Source organism: Engraulis encrasicolus, chromosome 17, assembly GCF_034702125.1.
Source record: "Engraulis encrasicolus isolate BLACKSEA-1 chromosome 17, IST_EnEncr_1.0, whole genome shotgun sequence".
Taxonomy (NCBI): domain Eukaryota; kingdom Metazoa; phylum Chordata; class Actinopteri; order Clupeiformes; family Engraulidae; genus Engraulis; species Engraulis encrasicolus.
The window spans coordinates 24734583-24741599 of record NC_085873.1 but is presented as its reverse complement, the minus strand read 5'-3'; positions in this window follow the sequence as shown (position 1 = coordinate 24741599).

Genomic DNA, 7017 nt, shown 5'->3' with positions numbered 1-7017 from the left:
GATCTACATATGGACATCTATGAATGACATCATTTTTGTGTAATTATCTATTATTATGACGTCATTATGACATCATTATGTTATTATGTCCAAAATCTCGCCATAATGGATTTTCCAACAAATTTAGGTAATGCACTTAAATTTTAATGATTTTATGCTTCAAACCACTTAAATGCTCACAAAGTTGTCTGATGCTAATGGAAATAACAAAAAAATATGAAAATATATGGCGTCATAGATATGGTTAAGTGATTTTTGGTCAGATTTTTGGTCAGAAAACCGTTGCCATGGAAACAGAAAAAATGATAAACCTAATCTTTCGGTAACCTAACACTTTTAGCCCCCCCCCAGTCTGGATAGGGTTAATGACATTTTATATCCTTTGACAGTATCTAAAATCAACAGCAAATATTCATCAACAATGCATCAAAGTATAAATTCTAATGGCCAATAAAGGAATAAGTAATTTGAATACACAATATGTAGGCTATCTAGTCAAACAACAAAACAAACAAAAAATGTACTACCAGTTGTTTTAAAAGCTATTTCTCAGATATCTAGTCCTTTGGTGTGACCTGTTTGTCCTTTGGTGTGATACTCCAAAGTGTCACACCATAGGACTTTTACCATCACACCATAGGACTTTTGAGCTTTTGAGTTAATTTAAAGCCATGTCGTTGCCAACTGAAATACAATTTCACCTTTAGTAAGATGCATTTGCATACATCAACATAAGAAAAAAATATAAAATATATACAGTATTGTCAAAATGTATTTTATGGCTGTCACACCAAAGGACTACAAAACTAATACATCTTGTGGTAGCAAAACGTAATTGATTGAATGAAGAACTCTGAATAAAAAAAACTAAAATCCACCCTTGCCATTGGCTTCTTAAGGGTCTGAAGTCACAATTTAAGTACAGCTGGAGCTTCAACAATAGATAATTATCCACAGAATTACCCAAAAATGTGATGTCACACCACAGGATATTGTTTTCTGTGACAAAGTTTCATAAGTCCATATGGTCTCAGAAAAACGGGAAAAAAATTAAACATTGCCACTTGCCAAAATAGACACCTTGAAAAACATGCCAGGATTGTTTAGAGAAATGACTGAGCTTTGATTATTTATTTAAAAATGTTATAACATGGAGAACCAGGCTTGTGACAGTCACACCATAGGACAAATGTGGCATTTGACTCAAAATTAAGTATACTTATTTAAACTCTGGTTTTATTACACATTACTTTTTCACAACATGGACACTAGTTTGATCATTTAAAACATTGACAATTTCGAAAGCATGAATTTACTTAATTTTAAGAGCCTGTGACAGCAAAATGTTCACGTCACGTCATCTACCCACTTATGTCTTATGGTCTTTGGAGGAAAAAACTTCCAGGACCGATGTAACAGTGTTGTGTCTGCTGTGTTAACATAGTATTTATTTCTGACTCATTTACAAACACACTGCTTTACACACTGCATTACACTGCATTACACTACAAGCTGTTTTGCCACTGCCAGTCAACGTCGAACCATGTTGCAATATATGAACTCACCAAAAGAGGGGGCACTAGCTCAGCCCACAGCCACTATGCATAAAGGCTCATGTCATAGTGAGTTTGCCTTCAATTCCAGTGTGGGTAAAGCTGATTAGGGAAAACATTCTGCCTCGTCGGAGCTTGATGAAGTGTAAAACATAACGTCAGCCACATAAAAAACACAGTCTTCAAGATAGCTCTTGATACATAGTCTGCTGAAGTTCAGTTCACCCTGTGTGTGTGTGTGTGTGTGCGCGTGCGTGTGTGCGTGCGTTCGTGCGTGTGTGTGTGTTTGCTCGCATGCATGTACATGTCCTTGTGCACTTACCCTATATGCCTGCATTTGGGTGTACATTTGGGGGTGTAGGGTATTGCCAACCCCCTTGCACGGGTGAGGCATAAATGCACATTTGTTGTGTGCAGTGTTCACTTGTGTGCTGTGGAGTCACAATGACAATGGGAGTTGGAGTTCCCATTGAAAGACGGAATTGTCCCATATTTAGAAATAAAAGGACGGGTTCTGTATTGAGCTGAAAAGGAACATTGAAGTGCAGGAAACGACATCAAAGAAATACAACATTTTCTGGGGGAGGACCCCCAGTCCCCCACCACAATGAAGTGTCCCATATTTTTTTTCATTGATAGTTGCCCACCCTACATTTTGAAAATCCAAATGATGCTTTTTTTTACTATACATTGGCAACAAATATACTGCCATATTGTATCCTATGCTCCACACCTATTCACCATATTACCCTGCCCATTAACCCATTAGCCCAGGGGTCCCCAAACTTTTTTCTCTGGGGCCCACATTATCGTTCCTGACTGTGATCAGGGGCCGGATCAATCATGTGGGCTTTATACTAGGCCACTGCCTGTTATAGCCATAATTTCTAGCACAAAATAGTTCATCATTACAAGTGATTTGCAAAAGAAGTGAGTACTTAACATGTTTTTCAATTTGAAATACCACAGGTATTCCTTTTAATTTCCAATAACCATGTAAAAAAAACAAGGAAAGGTTAGAAAAATATGGTGATTGACAGTTTATGAGTGATACAATGGAAATGGTAAGCCTGTTTATATTACAGTGAGATGAGAAACTATCAAGACAAGATGGGATTGCTTCTTTGGGCCAGTTCAAATGGTGAGGTGCAGAGAGGTGGAGGGCCAGTCAAAAGGGCATGGCGGGCCGCATCCGGCCCCCGGGCCTTAGTTTGGGGATTCCTGCATTAGCCCATCCCAGTTTGTTGTGCCCCCACATCTCTACTAATAGCTGAATAATTTAGCATTAGCCACCACTAGCAAAATAGAAATGATGCTGCCCTAGTAACCTTGTAGGCCTATCCCCCTTTGTTCTTTAGAAAAATCCCATCCATGGCATTGATCATTTTCACTCACTGACTTTGTTTTTCAGCTGGATATCTGACAACTTCAGTTGGTGTCCAGGATAAGGTCATAAGGGCCCCTCATACCTGTACTATAAGAAATACATACAAATCTCATGTACAATACTAGGCCTGACACTATAAAATGTTTTTGTGTATATACAGTATATTATAAGATTTGTATAGTCATTAACGTTTTTTTCCAATGGGGTGCGTGTTGTCATATGTTGTCGAGCTGAGAAGAGAGGAGGAAGTCCAGCCTTGCAAAAAGAAGAAGGAAAGAAAAAAAAGAAATAAAAAAGGAAGTCCCCTTCCAATCTTTCAGATGTTATTTTAAGAAACACCACACACACACACACACACACACACACACACACACACACACACACACACACACACACACTTCCTCTTGTCTACTTGTTTAAATTAAATTTAGAGGTTGCAAGAGAGTTGCAATGTGACTCTTTTGAGCTGCGGATAGACTTGAGAGAGTTTCTATGATCTTGTTGAGAGACACTGTATCTACGATCTACGACCATTGCAATCAGCCACCATTTCAGTACAGTGCATTATGGAGTCAAGAAGGTAATACATTTGTACTATTACAATGTGTTACTGTTATCTCTTAATAAATGTATCATACTAAGTGACCGATATTACTTTGCCCTTACATTTAAAAAAGGCTTGCTTGCTATATTTATTTATTTATTCATTTATTTATTTATTTCAGCACAGTGATGTTTCTCTCTATCATCGCTCTGCTGTTTTCGGGTGAGTGAAGTCACATTTTTTAAAAGAAATCTTACAGCACAAAGAACAATTGTCTGTGATGGTGTTCCACATAGTGCTCTGCAATAATGAGTACACCACTGTTGAAAAGTACATTTTGAACAATATTTCAATGACCACACAAGTTATTCCCAAAATGCCATTTAAAACCTATTTAATACCTGTTTAATATCTGTTTAATATCTGTTGAGCTTACAAAAGAAAATATGGTGACTTTCATACAGCCCCAAACCATGTCAGCCCCACTACCATGCCTGACTTTAAGCATGAGGCACTTTTCTTTGTACAAATCACTTTTTACCACCACACATGCTTGACACCATCTAAATCAAATTTGTTTATCATGGTCTCAGAGAAAAACAAATTAAAGATATGGATTGCTGGAAACATGTCCCTTGATGACACCAAGATAAACACATTTGCTTGTGATGGGGTGAAGCATGTGTGATGGTAAAAAGTGTTTGTACAAAACAAAGTGCCCCATGCTTACAGTCAATCATGTTAGTGGGACTCATATGGTTTAGGGCTACATGAATGTCGTCAACATTGGGAAGCTGAATTTTACCAAAAGAAACATGCATGTCAACATGTTTATAATGTGACTACTGAAGCCGATCATGACCCTCTGTATAGGAGTTTAACATAGGGGTGTACACACTTTTGTACCAGGATCATTTCCCAAAAATGGAAAAATGCGTAATTTAAATTACACATTATTAAATACATTATTTAAATTACTTTTTTGTAAGATTAACAGATAGGCTATACTGTGCACATTTTGGAAATAACTTGTGTGCTTATTGAAATATTGTTAAGAATTTTCAACAGGGGTGTACTCATTATTGCAGAGCACTGTACTATGTGGGACTACTGAAAACATTAGAAACTGGTTCCCTTTTAATTTGAAATATGGGTCTACTGAGTATTAGAATATTAGAAATGGTTCCCTTCTAGGCTAATACAATGTGGGGCTGTTCCAAACAGGAAGTGAGACTCAGAGTGTTTGTCGTTTCCTGTGTATTTTATCATTTTGTTTAGTATGCTGGTTTGTCAATATGTAGACATTGTGAAAGCACATTGAGTGAGACTGCATTTTATTTCAATTAGTTTAACCTTATATTGCTGTATTGTTGACAACTAATCCCTAATAAAAACTTAATCACACTAACCTAGGGTGACCAGATTTTTGTAGTCTAAAACTGGGACATTCCGTGCGTGACTGAAGGACAGTATTTGGCGGGCGGGTCTGGGGGTCCTCCCACAGGAAAATCTGTATTTTTTTGGATGAAATTTCCTGCATTCTATTCAATTTTAGAGGTCGGAATGACAAATTGCAACTGACTCGGCAATTGACTCGGCTAGGGAGTTTGAGCTAGGGATCTGGATTTTTTTGTTGCAGGTCATGGGATTGACTAGTATGTGTGGAAAAAGTCCCAAAAAATTTGACAAACGGTTGCTGAGATATGACCTCACTTCCTGTTTTGCCACTTTCATGACAATTTTGATTGTCTGTCACCGCCAAACGATAAGAGGTATCAAAAATTATTTGAATACCCAAATGCCTATTAGTCTGAAGATGATGTTTACCTTTTTGCAGGTCATTTTGACAAAAAATGTGGGACAAGTAGCATTTTATTGAATTTTACAAAATTCAAAATGGCGGAATTTCTCTTCTGGGTTGACATGACATCATATAGTGCGTTGGATTCGGCTTGGCCTACGGATTCTAGTGATAGTAATATATTTTACATCGAGCATATCAGGGGCGGAGTGGCCCACCTTTTCCCACCGGGAGAATTTTCCCCTTGGCGGCCCTCTTTAAAAAAACAAAAAAAAACAAAGCGAACATAGTTTCCTAACCAAAAAGACAAAAGCCACGAAATCTGCAGTCGTACTACATGTGGACATTAGTGTTGTCAAAATATCAACCTGAAGTGGAGAATTGTAGCCTACACCTTGATGAAATGCACAGCCAGTGGTGTAGTCTACGTAAAACGCAGGTATACGCACCCATTTCAAAATTTCAGGGATTACAGTATACCCACTTAAAATTGATTGATCCATTAGACTATACACACATCAAAAAATGCTCAAATATACAGTATACCCACTTCAAAAAGTAGACTACACCACTGGAGCCATCATCACAGTCCAAAGCATTCATAGGCCTAGGTTAGGCTACATCACGCTACTGTTCCATGCAAATGTGCACTCCACTGTCATTTTGACAGTTTGAAATTGAAATATCGTTTAAGGAAGACAGGATGAGCATGGGCACAAAGTTTTGGGTGTGGGGATTTTTAGAAGAGTAGGCTTACAAAATATAGTATAGTAGCCTATAGCTTACAAAAAGTCTGTCTACATTGTGCAATAAACCCACCATGCAGCAAATAAGCCAAACTTAGCTACTTCAAACCACAACCATAAGTCAACAAAATGTATAACCAAACGGTGTAGGCCTACCTTAAAATGCTGTCTTCTCGCAGCAAATGTCTTTGTTTCTTGCAATCACTCTACTTCAATCCACAGCTTATTAGCCTACACACCCAGCACTGGTCACATCAGAATCTTGTGTGGTAATTATTTTGTTCCATTTCTTCAGACATAGGCTACATCCTAAATGTACCACATATAAATATATGTATGATAATAATATGATTTCGACTATAAGGAGATATACTGGTAGGTCTAACAAATCAAAACAAAACCCATTGCTTCTGTTAGGTGCAGTTATCTTGCTTCTGTTAGGTGCAGTTATCTTCCTTACCACTTGGTGGAGTCTGTTCGTAACCCAAGTCAATAACCACAGAGCAAGTGAATCAGGACTGGAAAGACTGTAAACTGTAACAGTCCTGTGGAAATCGGAAAATAAAGCATAATTTATTCATATTTCCATCCTTTGGTAACCAATATACATACCACATGTTCTTCAAATACTGAAAACGAAACTGTGTTACTAAGATCTTGTAAACTTCCGCGATCTACGGTGTATGAAAATTATCAGTAGAGAAGGGGTGTGGCCAATTTACTGTTTGACACCGTCAGTGAGGTCCTGCCGTCTGGTATACGGTATAAATACTGGCTAGTCAGCTTAGTTTCTGAACAGGAAAGTGGAAAGTGGCAAGTCAGTGCTTATAAGTACCATCTCTAAACTTCAGGGCCGGTTGGGAACGCAGAGTGGCCGCATTATTACATTTCACGGCCGCGGCCCACCGGGACAAGTCCCCGATCTCCCGACGGCCACTCCGCGCCTGGAGCATATGGTTTAAAAGCTACAGGCAAAAATGTAGCTA